Source organism: Lycorma delicatula, chromosome 3 (assembly GCF_047948215.1).
Source record: "Lycorma delicatula isolate Av1 chromosome 3, ASM4794821v1, whole genome shotgun sequence".
Classification (NCBI taxonomy): Eukaryota; Metazoa; Arthropoda; class Insecta; order Hemiptera; family Fulgoridae; genus Lycorma; species Lycorma delicatula.
In genome coordinates, this window is record NC_134457.1 from 86,216,667 (window position 1) to 86,231,261 (window position 14,595).

General features: G+C 32.5%; 1 protein-coding gene across 5 annotated transcripts in view; it reads right to left on the minus strand.

Annotated features, from left to right (window-relative positions):
- The window catches only part of LOC142321764 (adipokinetic hormone/corazonin-related peptide receptor variant I-like), a 737,321-nt gene that overhangs the window by 483,805 nt on the left and 238,921 nt on the right, over window positions 1-14,595 (minus strand). The window contains exon 4 of one of the 5 annotated variants that reach the window (XM_075360129.1): window positions 10,254-10,296. The exons of the other annotated variants lie outside the window; for them this stretch is intronic. The gene's annotated coding sequence lies outside the window, so the exon portion shown is untranslated. The remainder of the gene's footprint in view (window positions 1-10,253; window positions 10,297-14,595) is intronic. 5 annotated transcript variants of the gene reach the window in all.

Below are 14,595 nucleotides of genomic sequence, written 5' to 3' on the forward strand. Positions count from 1 at the left end.
TATATTTAAAGAAATCAAACAAATGTTAGCACATCTAAGTATATATATATATATATATATATATATATATATATATATAGAGAGAGAGAGAGAGAGAGAAAGACAGAGAGTGAGAGAGCTAACTTAAGGAAGTTTAAGTATTACGTATGTCAAAAATTGGATACTGGAGTTTTTTTTCAATCTTTATATTTAGGATCTAACTAGTTCATCTAGATAAAAAAGCTTATGTATGTATACGCCTACGTATGTATGTATGTGTGTCGATCTGCTTTTGGCCATTTATCTCCGGGTTGTCCAAACCGATTTTCTTCAAATTTGGTTGAAATATTCCTATATATGGGTCATATATCATATTAATTTACTTCTAAAATTCGTTAAGAGGGGGATAGGATAACGCAAAAATTTATTTTCAAAAAATCAACCCCCAAATCTTAAAATTGAAATATATATATTTTTTTGTTTTTTTTTTCTCCTCCTCTATGAATCATGAGACCTTGCCATTGGTGAGGGGGCTTGAGTGCTCAAAACTTACCCTGGAGCAGACAATGATAGCGACCATAATTTGGTGATAATGAAATGTAGATTGGGGTTTAAAAACCTGAAGAAAAGGTGTCAGATGAATCGGTGGAATTTAGAGAAGCTTGAGGAAGAGGAGGTAAAGAAGATTTTTGAGGAGGACATCACAAGAGGTCTGAGTAAAAAAGATAAGGTGGAAAATGTAGAAGAAGAATGGGAGAATGTTAAAAGGAAATTCTTAAATCAGCAGAAGCAAACATAGGCGGAATAAAGAGAACTGGTAGAAAACCTTGGGTTTCAGACGATATATTGCAGCTGATGGATGAACGTAGAAAATATAAGAATGCTAGTGATGAAGAAAGTAAAAGGAACTATCGGCAATTAAGAAATGCTATAAACAGGAAGTGCAAACTGGCGAAAGAAGAGTAGATTAAAGAAAAGTGTTCAGAAGTGGAAATAGAAATGAACATTGGTAAAATAGACGGAGCATACAGGAAAGTTAAGGAAACTTTTGGGATACATAAATTAAAATCTAATAATGTGTTAAACAAAGATGGTACACCAATATATAATATGAAAGGTAAAGTCGATAGGTGGGTGGAATATATTGAAGAGTTATACGGAGGAAATGAATTAGAAAATGGTGTTATAGATGAAGAAGAGGAAGTGGCATGAGGAGGATGAAATGGGAGAAACAATACTGAGATCTGAATTTAAGAGAGCATTAAAAGATGAATGGCAGAAAGGCTCCTGGAATAGACAATACCTGTAGAATTACTGCGCAGTGCAGGTGAGGAAGCGATTGATAGATCATACAAGCTGGTGTGTAATATTTATGAAAAAGGGGAATTTCCGTCAGATTTCAAAAAAAGTGTTATAGTCATGATACCAAAGAAAGGAGGGGCAGATAAATGTGAAGAATACTGAACAATTAGTTTAACTAGTCATGCATCAAATCTTAATTAGAATTCTATACAGAAGGATTGAGAGGAGAGTGGAAGAAGGGTTAGGAGAAGACCAATTTGGTTTCAGGAAAAGTATAGGGACAAGGGAAGCAATTTTAGGCCTCAGATTAATAGTAGAAGGAAGATTAAAGAAAAACAAACCAACATACTTGGCGTTTATAGACCTAGAAAAGTTTTTTAATCTTTACATGGAACTAGCAGTTAATGATGTTAAAGAACAATTTAGATTCGGAGTAACAGTACAAGGTGAAAAGATAAAGATGCTAGGATTTGCTGATGATATAGTAATTCTAGCTGAGATTAAATTAGGATTTAGAAGAAAAAATGAGTGGCATGGATGAAGTCCTACGCATGAACTACCGCATGAAAATAAATAAGAACAAAATGAACGTAATGAAATGTAGTAGAAATAACAAAGATGGACCACTCAATGTGAAAATAGGAGGAGAAAAGATTATGGAGGTAGAAGAATTTTGTTATTTGGGAAGTAGAATTACTAAAGATGGACGAAGAAGGAGCGATATAAAATGCCGAATAGCACAAGCGAAACGAGCCTTCAATAAGAAATATAATTTGTTTACATCAAAAATTAATTTAAATGTCAGGAAAAGATTTTTGAAAGTATATGTTTGGAGTGTCGCTTTATATGGAAGTGAAACTTGGACAATCGGAGTATCTGAGAAGAAAAGATTAGAAGCTTTTGAAATGTGGTGCTGTAGAAGAATGTTAAAAATCAGATGAGTGGATAAAGTGACAAATGAAGAGGTATTGTGGCAAATAGATGAAGAAAGAAGCATTTGGAAAAATATAGTTAAAAGAAGATACACAGACTTATAGGCCACATACTAAGGCATCCTGGAATAGTCGCTTTAATATTGGAAGGACAGGTAGAAGGAAAAAATTGTGTAGGCAGGCCACATTTGAAATATGTAAAACAAATTGTTAGGGATGTAGGATGTAGAGGGTATACTGAAATGAAACGACTAGTACTAGATAGCGAATCTTGGAGAGCTGCATCAAACCAGTCAAATGACTGAAGACAAAAAAAAATTTTTTCTATCTCCTTTTGGTTTTGATAATTTCCAAATAGTTTTTGAAAGTTTATACTTCATATATAAAGGTATCAAGAAATGTCTTCAATTTTTTTTTAATTACAGACATGGACATAAAATGCAGAAGAGTTATTTTTAAAATTCCCATTTCTTTTTTTAACCCTTATTGAACTGAATGTTAGATTTAGAGAAAACTTTAATTTAGGAAATTTTTTAAGCTTAATATTTTTAGAAAAACTTTCTTAAAATTTATTACCTATCTCTAGCAAATTATATATTCTGCTTTTTTGCTCTAACTCTTTTAATTTTTTTTTCTTTTTTCTGTATTTTTCGCCCTTTTCTAAAGAGTGACTAAAATTTTAATAGCTTTAGCACCTGTATTATATTCCGGACCAAAATGAGAAAAAATCTTTTTCATTAATTTCATAAAAATTATACTATATTTTTCAATGTATTTAAATAGTTCTCTTTTAAATCATTTATTTTTTTTTTAAATAAAAAACAGGCCTTAATCTTTGAATTGAATGAAAAATTATGTAAGATGTTGTACGATGAAATATTTTGCCAGGTTTTTTAACTTTTGATTCACTGTTATTTTCTACTAACACACTCGTAATAGCATGAAAAGTTTAAAGGCTACTTTCTCGAAAACTATAGAATGATGATTCACTCCTTATTGCCTACTCCTTATATTTGGTATCTTCTTTCTTTTTCCTGTTTAGCCTCCGGTAACTACCGTTTAAATAATACTTCAGAGGGTGAATGAGGATGATTGTTCCCTAGCATGATAGCCGATGATAGTAGACCCACACCATGTGAGAGCAGGAGATTTACTATAGATGAACTGCAACTAGAGGCCAAAAGTCTGGCTTTAAAGAAGAGCCCTGGACCGGACAGAATCCCTGCAGCGGTGACCAAAGGTTTAGTCCAGAAGACTCCCTGGGAAGTATTAGAGGTTGCCAGTTACGGTTTGGAGAGAAGAGTTATCCCCGCGTCTTGGAAAGAGGCCAGGGTGGTGCTCCTTCCTAAAGGTGCACCCATGGAGGAGGACGCCACTTACAGACCCTTGAGCCTATTGAATACCATGGGGAAACTCGTGGGAAAAATGCTGGCGGGCCGTATTATTCGGGAACTAGAACAGGGAGTCGGGATTAGCCCAAACCAGTATGGTTTCTGGTGGGGGCGGTCCACTGTGAAGGCCATCTGTAGGATTTCGGACTGGGCTAATGAAGTCAGAAGAGGCACATGGCGCACAAGACGCATTCCATTAATGATTTCACTTGATATAAAGAATGCCTTTGGCTCAATCAGTTGGAGTCACATAAACAGGGCAATGGCCACAAAGGTATTGAGCCCTTATATATGTAGGCAAATCGAGGACTATCTTTCAGACAGAAGATGTTTGATTGAAGCCCAGGAAGGAAGAATTCATTTTGAGATGCCAGGTGGGGTGCCACAGGGATGGGTCCTGGGGCCGCTGCTATGGTTGCTAGTTATAGATGATCTCCTGCACAGAATGTTCCTTGCTGGAGTTGAGGTTTTGGCATATGCAGATGATCTCGCTGTACTAGTTGAGAGCAGGACGGTAATTGAGGTCCAAGAGAGGGCGAACGCGGCCACTCAGATCATTAATGAGTGGATGATTTCTAGGGGTCTGCAGTTGTCATTGGAAAAATGTAGGTGTATCGCCTTCCCAGGAAGAAGAGTACTGGATCCTATTACTATTTTCATCAATGGTAAATTTATAGAAGAGGTGCATAGTTTGAAATACTTAGGAGTTACCTTCCAGAGGAATTGTAGATACACTGACCATATAAGTAACATATGTAGGAAGGCTGAAGCAATGGTAAAGAGTCTTAACATTATAATGGCAACGCAGAATGGCCCTAGAGCATCAAAACGCAGATTGTTGGTGTCAACGATAGTATCCTCGTTGATGTATCCTGTTCCCGCATGGAGTCACGCTATAGATATCAGGCGTAACAAGGAGAAGTTAGCGAGGGTGCATAGGAGAGGGCTCCTAGGTGTGGTGGCCGCGTATAGGACAGTGTCTTATGAAGCCCTTTGTGTTCTCGCTGGAGTACTGCCGATAGACCTCATCGCGAGATATAGAGTCGAAAGATCGAAGGGCAGAGCAGATCAAGAGGCCAAAGATGAAGTCAATACTACCTGGCAGGAGAGGTGGACTAATAGCGGCGTGGTCGCTGGACAAGACAACTCATTCCGGAGATCGAACCGTGGATAAGAAGAGGTTTTGGCGAGATGGATCACTTTTTAACGCAATTTTTCACCGGGCATGGCTCATTTAATAATTACTTAAATAAAGTAGGAAGGAGAACAGAGGCAATCTGCATGTATTGCGAAGAGATCGACGATGCAGAACATACTTTCTTCATATGTGAAAGATGGGCCGCCCTGAGATTTTACATGGCGATCGACGGGATGACTCCCGAAGCTATAGTACCTTTTATGACTAGACGGGAATCCAACTGGAAGAAAATAGCGTGTTACACCAGACAGATCTTATCGCAGAAAAACATCGACGAAAGGAGACTGGGTTTTTGATTTAGGTTAGAGAAGGGAGGACAGCCTCAGCGGGGAGGGCCGGCATGCCGAGGTGTGTCGGTTCCAATGAGCCGCTGGGGACTCCTGGGGATATATTTTAGGGAATAATAGAATAATAAAACACAAGATATAGAGAAAAGACCTCGACACCACGTCACGACACTCCAGGTATGGCGTGGTGTCTGAAAGGGGCATATAAAATAAAAGATTACTCTCAAAAAGAGCTACCGGTAGGCCGACCTGCCATGCCAGTATATAGCTGGTAGGCGGGAAGGCCTATTTGAGTATAAAGACACTCCCCTGGGTGGCGTAATACCAAAAAGTCGGTCCGGCCCAGGGGAGCTGAGAAAAAAAAAAGGATGATATGTATGAGTGTGAATGAAGTGTAGTCTTGTACATTCTCAGTTCGACCATACCTGACTAAGATGTGTGGTTAATTGAAACCCAACCACCAAAGAACACCGGTATCCACGATCTAGTATTCAAGTCCGTGTAAAAATAGCTGGCTTACTAGGGCTCTCGACTTCCAAATCAGCTGATTTGGGAAGACGAGTTCACCACTAGACCAACCCGGTGGGTTATATTTGGTATCTACTCGTAGGCTTCCTCATCTATATATATGTATGTGTGTGTGTGTATATATATATATATATATATACATATATATAGGTAACGAAGCCATCTACATATCATCTATATATATATATATATATATATATATATATATATATAGAGAGAGAGAGAGAGAGAGAGAGATAGAGACATAGAGGGAGGTAACTTTAAACTTTAATAGCATATTCAAACCCTGTAAATTGTTTAACTTTGACACCTATCTGGCTTATTAACTGACATCAAATATCATTTGGTTTAACCGTTGAACTTTCCAAGATTCGAAATTCAAAGGGTTTCTGATCAAGAGAAATCGAAAACAAGATATTAATGTTTAAATGTCACCCATTGACAGATTTGTTAACCTAAACTAAACTAACAAACCAATTTCAAGGACCATTCCGATTTAATTATATATATATATATATACATATAATTACCAGTATAAAATTATCAGCTAGCGAAAATGGATAATAGTTACACTGGAAAAAGGAAAAAATAATAATTTTAATTAAAAAAATAATTAAAACTGATGAAAATGTTAAAAATAATTAATTACCTAAATGTGTTTGCAAGCAATAATAAAATTACTTAATAATTGGTAGGTAAACATCTATTTACTCCGATAGGTAAGAGATAATACAAGATTTTAGAAAAGATGAGATCATTGTATTTTGATGATGCAAAAGAGTAAATTAAAATGAAATAAAAATGTATTTTAATAGTTCTACTTTAAAATAAATTCTAAAATAATCTAATATTATTTTTTCCAGAAATAGTGCTTTTATCATACAGTAAGGAATAATTATCGATATTGGCTGCATTGCCCTACATCAAAGATCAATTCTTTTCCATTAAAAACACTTGCTACAACCGAATTCCGAATTATCTTTCATAAAACAATTACATACGTATACAGCAAATTACCTAAGTTTTCTGTGTTACAGGTAAATAGCATTACAGAATGTATTTTAGTAGTATAGAAAGGTAGAACGTAGAACGCATTGCAGTAGAAATATTAACGTATTTCAGTATAAATATTAAATGTAACTTATTTGCAGCAGAAAGAATTTCAGTAATGTAACGTTTTTTTACTACAGCCATAATTTAATCCACAAAAATCTTGTGCTGTTTACAGCCTACATCTCTCTAAAATCTTATTTAAATACAATTAATAAATAATTAAATTAAACAAATTGAATAAATACGTTATGTCAATAGATAAATATTTTTGTATTAATATTAACAATAACAGAACCGCATGCTTTATTAATGTATAGAGTCAGGCAATTGCCTGCTTGATATGTCATAGTGTTAAAAATTATGCACAAAAAATTGCATGAAAAACTACACAAAATTTTATTACTCTCCCAAGATATACATTTCCATACATATTTCGAAAAACCCGTAAATTCTTTCATTGCTGAATAAAAATGACACGTAATCAGAAATTAAAGAAATAATTTTTTTTACTTTTTAGTAGTTGTTTTTGTAAATATATTTTAAACATTGTTCTTCTTTTTAAACATTGTTCTTCTTTATAATTATATATATTTTTTTTTTCAATTAATATGCATCAGGTGATCAACTTAAAACCGAACCGAGCAGGCTCGAATCGCAGTTATTTGAGCGTCACTTTTAACGCTGCTACTACTACTACTACTACTACTACTACTACTACTACTACTACTACTACTAACACAAATACTGGTTACTACTCTCGTTTATTTTTGTCAATTTAAAGTATATATCCTTCAGAATACTTTTGCTTTTTGCAGTTGTATTTTTTTTTTTAAATGTATTATTCGATTCGGAAATTGTTTTCTATAATGGAAGCTTATGTACGTTTTGAATCCTTTCAATAAACGCTTCAAATATTCGCAATAGTAATGTAAAATTAAAAAACCGTTTAACATTTTATAAAACTTTTTATTTAAATAAATTGGGAAAGAAGATTTACGATTCGTACTTAAATCAGATAAGAGTAATAAATAAAGGGTAAGAAAGGAGTGATGTAAGGAACTTATGTCACTGTTTACCTTCGTTGCTTTGCAACTTGTACGTGGAAAAGAAATACAGGAATTGAAGGAAAACTCTTGAGTATGGAATAACTATTCCTCGATTGTAAATAAAAATGTTAAGATTCGGTGATTATATTGGTCGTTTAACCATCATACAAAGAGGTTTGGATATATTCCTAGCAGAGAAACTCAGTTAAAAAATGAATAAGATTAAGAAGAAAGTAATGAACTGAAAAGGAAGTTAATGAAGAATTAAATATTAAGGTAGATGAAAAAAACAAAAAAAATTACAAAGGTTTGGTAATAAAATTACAAAGGTGTACTAAATAAAGCATGCATCAAAAAGAGCCCGACACGAACAAAGAGAGCTTTTATTTAAAAAGGACTGTGCTAGTATCGAATGCAGATCTAAAAATGTGAAAAAGTTCTTGAAAACATTTATATGAAATGTAACGTTTTATGGTTGTGAAAAACGGACGGTAGGAAAAAAGGTAAAGAATAAAGGCATTTGACATACTATTTACAGAAGGATGTTGAAAATTAGAAGAATTGATAAAATACGAAATGAAGGTGTGTTTAAAATGAAAACAAGAGAGAAGTTTTTATCAGACTCTTATAAAAAGACGAACTAAGGTGATAGGCCATGTTTTAACACATCACAATTTAGTTAAACTGATGGAATAGGGATTTTTATGAGAAAACAAAGTTGGAATGTAATAACAAATATTTTAGGTACGAAGGTATTAGAACTTAGATATTAGAACTTAGAAGGTTAGCTAAGAAAAGAAAGAAATGGAAAATAACAGCAAAAACACGGATGATAAAAAAAATTCTCTTAGGTTTTAAAATAAATTATTCCCTATAGATCTTACCCCAGAAAGAAAACATTTATTTAGCTAACACAAACAAGCAGTAAAAAAACCACAACTATTCCTTTTATAAATTATTACTATCTATATAACATTCAAGTGAACACCTTTCTACTAATTTTTCTTTCGCAGTAAGACCGAAGAACGATACCAAATTGCACCAGTATTCAATCAAAAAAGATTTAATTCTTCAGGAAGAAAAAAAGGCGTGTTAAGTTTAACGATCGTCTTATGGAGATCGTGCCCGTCAGGTAGACAGACTGAAAATAATAACACCAATTAATGTTTAATATAATAAATTTGTACCTAACAGCCAGACGAACCCGAGTCCGTTAAGTATGACCTTTAAAAAAAATAAATTATTAAATAATAAATTATTTTTTAAGTTAAATTCATTATGATTGATTATTCAATGTTTTTCTGTTACTTTTTAAGGTAGAATTTGTTTTATTGACAGGACATACTAAGAAACCGCGGTTATTTCATGGAAATTTTTGATGTTTTACAAGATTAATTGTTTTACTGTCTTATTGCCAGTAAAATTAATCTCTGTTTGTATTCACTAACTGGTTAAAAATTACATCAATGAAAATGTCAAATTTCACTAACTTTAGTTACGTCATCATCAATAAAAGGATAATAAATTATTGTAAATCGTTTCACTCAAAATTTTCAACCATTATAATAAATTACATCTAAGTCTTTTCTCTTTGTGGATACAATAAAGAAAGACAGGTAGTAATTCAAATAAGAAGTAGCAATGTTACAAGAAAAGTGAATTCAAAATACATTTAAAACAAAAGAAAATTAAAAAAAATATGTTATTTCAATAATACAAATCGCATACTACAAATCACGATTGTCAAACGACATATTGTCGAATAATATATTTTGGTTTCTTTTTTTTGTTATGGTGGATTTTTATCACGTAACGGGTTCATCCATCGATTATATATTTAAAAGTGGAACTAAAGAAATGAAAGCACAAAATTATTATTAAATAAAGATATAAAAGAGCGGTACCGTATTCTCATATACCGATTTAGGGACAGCGATAGTTAAAAAAAGCTGAAAACAAAGTTGTAATACTTTCCTATCATTGGTTATTTATTCTTATTTAGTGAAAAAAAGTTACCCAAGATTCCTTTTCTGGATTAGGGGTAATTTATAATTAAGTTTTACTGTGACATTATCATTATATGTCAAACCAAAAAAAGTTTGGAAAAATTCAAAAATCGATATTCTTAAAAATTTATCGGCTCCCCCAACAACACTTCTGTCCCACAGGTTTTTTGTACGGGTCCCTTGCCCTTGCACTACTACTATACCTAGAAAGACATGAAAAAAATTCAGTTAAAATAAAAATATAGCCTTTTTTGATTTTCGGAGAAGGAAGGGGGAATTATGGGGCAATACTTTATAAAAATGGTAAGATGAGCATGCATGCCTAAATTAAGCTTAATGTACATTTGCAAAAGTCGGGTAAAATTAACCTTCAAATCCTCCCCCGTGAGATATTGACCTCAAAATTTTACCAAGTATATGCTTCATATTCTCGTACTTGAACCTATGTACAAAATTTCGTCAAAATTGGTTTATCCCATCAAACGTTATTAAGCTTTAAACATGCCAACATACGTACATATGTATACTTACGTAAGTGAGCAGGAACATTACTCCTTCCATTTTTTATGGCCCCCTGGGTTATGAAACATCGAAAAAACCATTACTTCATGTTTTGACTGATTACCACAATTTCGTTATTGCAGCATAGCTTTAGAGCTATGATGAGAGGAAAGTAAAAAATAATTAAGATATACAGTAAAAAATAATAATATTAAGAAAAAAACCATTTGTAAGCTTATATGTGGAATATAAAAGATACAAGAATTTAAAAATTAGACAAGTCTCAAAGTCGCTTTAGATATTAACTGGACTGATTCTAAATCTTACTTTTTATGAGTCAATTTTAAACGACTAAATGGGAAAAATCTCTCCTTCAGCCGTTATTAATAGAACGTTATATTAATATTATATATTAATATAATATATTAATATAATATATTAATAGATTGAAAATAAACGTTTCACAACAGAATATGACGCCTTGCTGCTCAATTGCTGTCTACTAACCATTCTAAAAACATTTTTTCCTACCATTTTTCACATAACAGAATCCGTTTTACTGCCTTTTACCGTCCTCCGCAAACATTTTTGCCGCAAGTAGATGTTAAAAGCAATTTTATTAACAATACGAGTATTTACTATTATTATTATTACTACCAATATAATTGTACTAAACTATTACCCTTGAACCAATTATTACTTCCTTGTACGAAGTAAAGCAAGTATTGTAATCGCGAAAAATTTCGGTTATCAGATTTCAACGAAAATATCCATTTTGACAATTTTGAATCCATTTTGACTATTTTTGACATAACGTCTGTACGTATGTATCTCGCATAACTCAAAAACGATTAGCCGTAGAATGTTGAAATTTTTGATTTAGGACTGTTGTTAACATCTAGTTGTGCACCTCCTCTTTTGATTGCAATAGACTGAACCAAAAGTGTCCAAAAAAGCCCAAGATTCAAAAAATTTGGATTATGGACTTTCTTAACTGCAGTAATAAGACCTCATTGAGAGGTTTTCAATGGTATATATCATAAGCGGTACTTATTTTCGTTGGTTCCTGAGTTATAGCCAAGTAAAATTTTAATTAATGAAATATTTGGATCGTACAAGGAGAAGGCACATCGGTTCGAATCCGACTTCATTTCCTTTTTTAACTCGTTTTTTTTTTAAATTTAAATATATTGATTTATTAATAATTATTAATTTCCGATTGAAAGAAAATATGAAAACATCAGAAGTTATTAGTGAAATAAAATTTTCTGTACTTTTCATTTTAGTTCAAAAATTTTTACAGAGTTTAATAATTATTTTTGATAAATCAATATATTTAAATTACAAAAAAAGAAGTTTAAAAGGAATATATGTATATGAAGTCCGATTCAGACCAATGAGTGCATTGTTACAGATCCGAGACGTTCTCACACCAAATAGCTACTTGGGCGACGTGAAACAAAGTTAATATATTAACTAATATAAAATGCTGATATGGACACCACAAAAAAATGTGATGCAATGTAGTGTCCACCACAATACATTTGTGTGTCTGTACACTTTATTAAAGAATTGCAGCAAAATTAAATGAAGTGCAGTAAAACATGTATATATGCAATTTAACAGGTGTACAAGGAAGACATATATGGTTACAGCATTAGTATTTTAATTTTTTTTTTTAAATTATGTATAACTAAAAACCTCAACAATACCTTTTATAAACGGAAAAAAAAGAAAGTTATAAATTATATTTGTTAGATGAATTTGCAAAGAACGGAGGATATGAATCGTTATAATTCTCCACATACTTGTATTATTCAGGTTTTATCGGTAGTGAAATGGTTTCGTCTAAGTAAAAGGTTATATTGGCAGCCACAATGTCACTTTTAATATTGACATTACTAAACACATATTTGAAAATACATTTATTGAAATAGGCGTATCGTATCAGAAATCTTAGGGAAGAAAGTAGAAGATTAGACAGGAATGCGTTATTGAAAATAAAATGACCTTTTATAATTTCTTTGGAAGATGACAGCAACAGTGAAATTGATGATACGGAAACTCAAAAATATAGCAAGTTAGATGATGATGTCTCCGTTATAGATCTCATAGTAGTTTGTTTTTTCTATTTTTGTTAATTGTGTAATTTTTTATTTTTCTAAAGATTAATTATAAGATCAGTGAACTAAACTTATTGTGATTCATAAGTGGTTCGGCAAAATATTGCATTAAAAATTAATAAATGCTACTTCTTGATGAGATAACTGTAAATTTATTATAATATTCTTTTGTAAAATGTATTTATGATAAAGTAGTAAATGCGTGTAATTCTAATTAAAGCATCGAAATATTATATGTTAATTATTTTTTTATTTTGAAATGTAATTATTTCAATTATAATTAATTTAAAAAATTGTAATATTACTTTACTCGTAAAATCACTGTTAACAAAAATACATTTGCTACTTTTGTAAACAATTATTGAACATTAAATTAGTCGAAGAATGTATAGTACTATAAAAAATGACGGAACCGTATGTCATGCAAAAAGGGTACTAGAATGCGTCAGCTGGAGCAGGTTCCGTTGATTTACTAGAAGATTAAAGTTTTTTGGCGACACCTTTGTTAAAAGAAAATTTACTTTTACTTCCCTGTCTAGCGCTACAGCAGAGCCATAGCTCTAGAAGGAAAAGTATTGCAATCGATCCAGTTTGAGCATATGCGATTTTCACCGGATCTTGACACCTAAGGAACCCATAAAACCGGGTAGAAATTTTCCGGATATTCATATTTGGATGTACGTGTATTCGGTGTTGGCCTCTAAATCACCTTACGTCTCCAGAACTACAGGAACGATTTTGACCAAATAAGTCAGATTATTTCTATATGTGGAGCACTGATGCCGTTAAATTTTCAACTTAAAAAGGTCAAGGGGATGAGACTGTAGACTAAGGTCACCCTCAGTATCTCGAGATTTCGCCTAATTAAGGTCACATTTTTCTTAGGAACATTTGTTAACGATTAAACAATGACAATACTGCAAAAGAATTTTTGTAAAATCCCTCCCCTACTCAAAAAAATCCCCTAACTACTGCTATGTTGTGACATCACAGGTGAGGAATAGAATTAAATAAACGACTAATATTTAAAGTGTAAAAAAGTAACTCGATCATCCGGTTACCTAGTGCATTAAGCCTCGCGGCTACACCAGCTGCCGGCCGACCAATCGTACAGGCGAAATTTGCTCTATGTAAGTTGTGAAGTTACATTAGTTTAAAAATATATAAATTACCCACCGGGTTGGTCTAGTGGTGAACGCCTCTTCCCAAATCAGCTGATTTGGAAGTCGAGAGTTCCAACGTTGAAATCCTAGTAAAGCCAGTTATTTTTACACGGATTTGAATAGTATATCGTGGATACCGGTGTTCCTCAATTAACCACACATCTCAGGAACGGTCGAACTGAGAATGTACAAGACTACACTTCATTTACACTCATACATATCATCCTCATTCATCCTTCTGAAGTATTATCTGAACGGTAGTTACCGGAGAGTTAAACAGGAAAAAGAAAGAAAGAAAGAAAAATATATAAATTATAATTCTGCTTACCAACCAATGTAATTAATTATTATGTTCTAGCGCTTTCGGATGTTATTTTTCTATCTTCAGGAACGTATTCGCTTCACATATTAATTTGATGTAGATTAAAATTAAAATAAAATAAAATTTTCATAAATCTAACAATCGATCGTCAAGTTACTTAGAAGTTGGTTAGAATACTTATATACAAGTTTATCAGATATTCCTGAAGATGGAAAATAACTTCTGAAAGCGCTAGAACATAATAATTAATTACATTGGTTGGTGAGCGAAATTATAATTTATATATTTTTATATTATATACACCAACGGGCTGTGCTAAAAAAATTATTCTAAATTACATTAGTTAGGTTAGTGCCGACCGCCGCCGCTAGTACCACCATATCCGCGCGAATTAAATACGGTATGCGCGAGCGCGCTTTAGTTAGAATCATTGAAGTAAATAAACGAAAAAACATTATATTTAAATAAAATGATAAATATTTTAAATTAAGTTGTTTTTGTATGTGTATGTAAGATGTGCATTAAAAACAACCAAGAGTTGTAGAACTTTGCCAGCACGCGGCTTTAGTCGCGTGACGGGAAAGTCCTACAACTGTTGTCAATTTTCTTTCGTGTAGATATTTGGTTATTAAACACTTTAAAATGTTACTTTAAATACTTTTTTTTATTAAATATTTAAAGTAAATGTTAGTCAATTTAAATTACATTGATTAACGTACACTCCATTGGAAGTGAGCATTATTAAAAAAATTGTAACAATTATG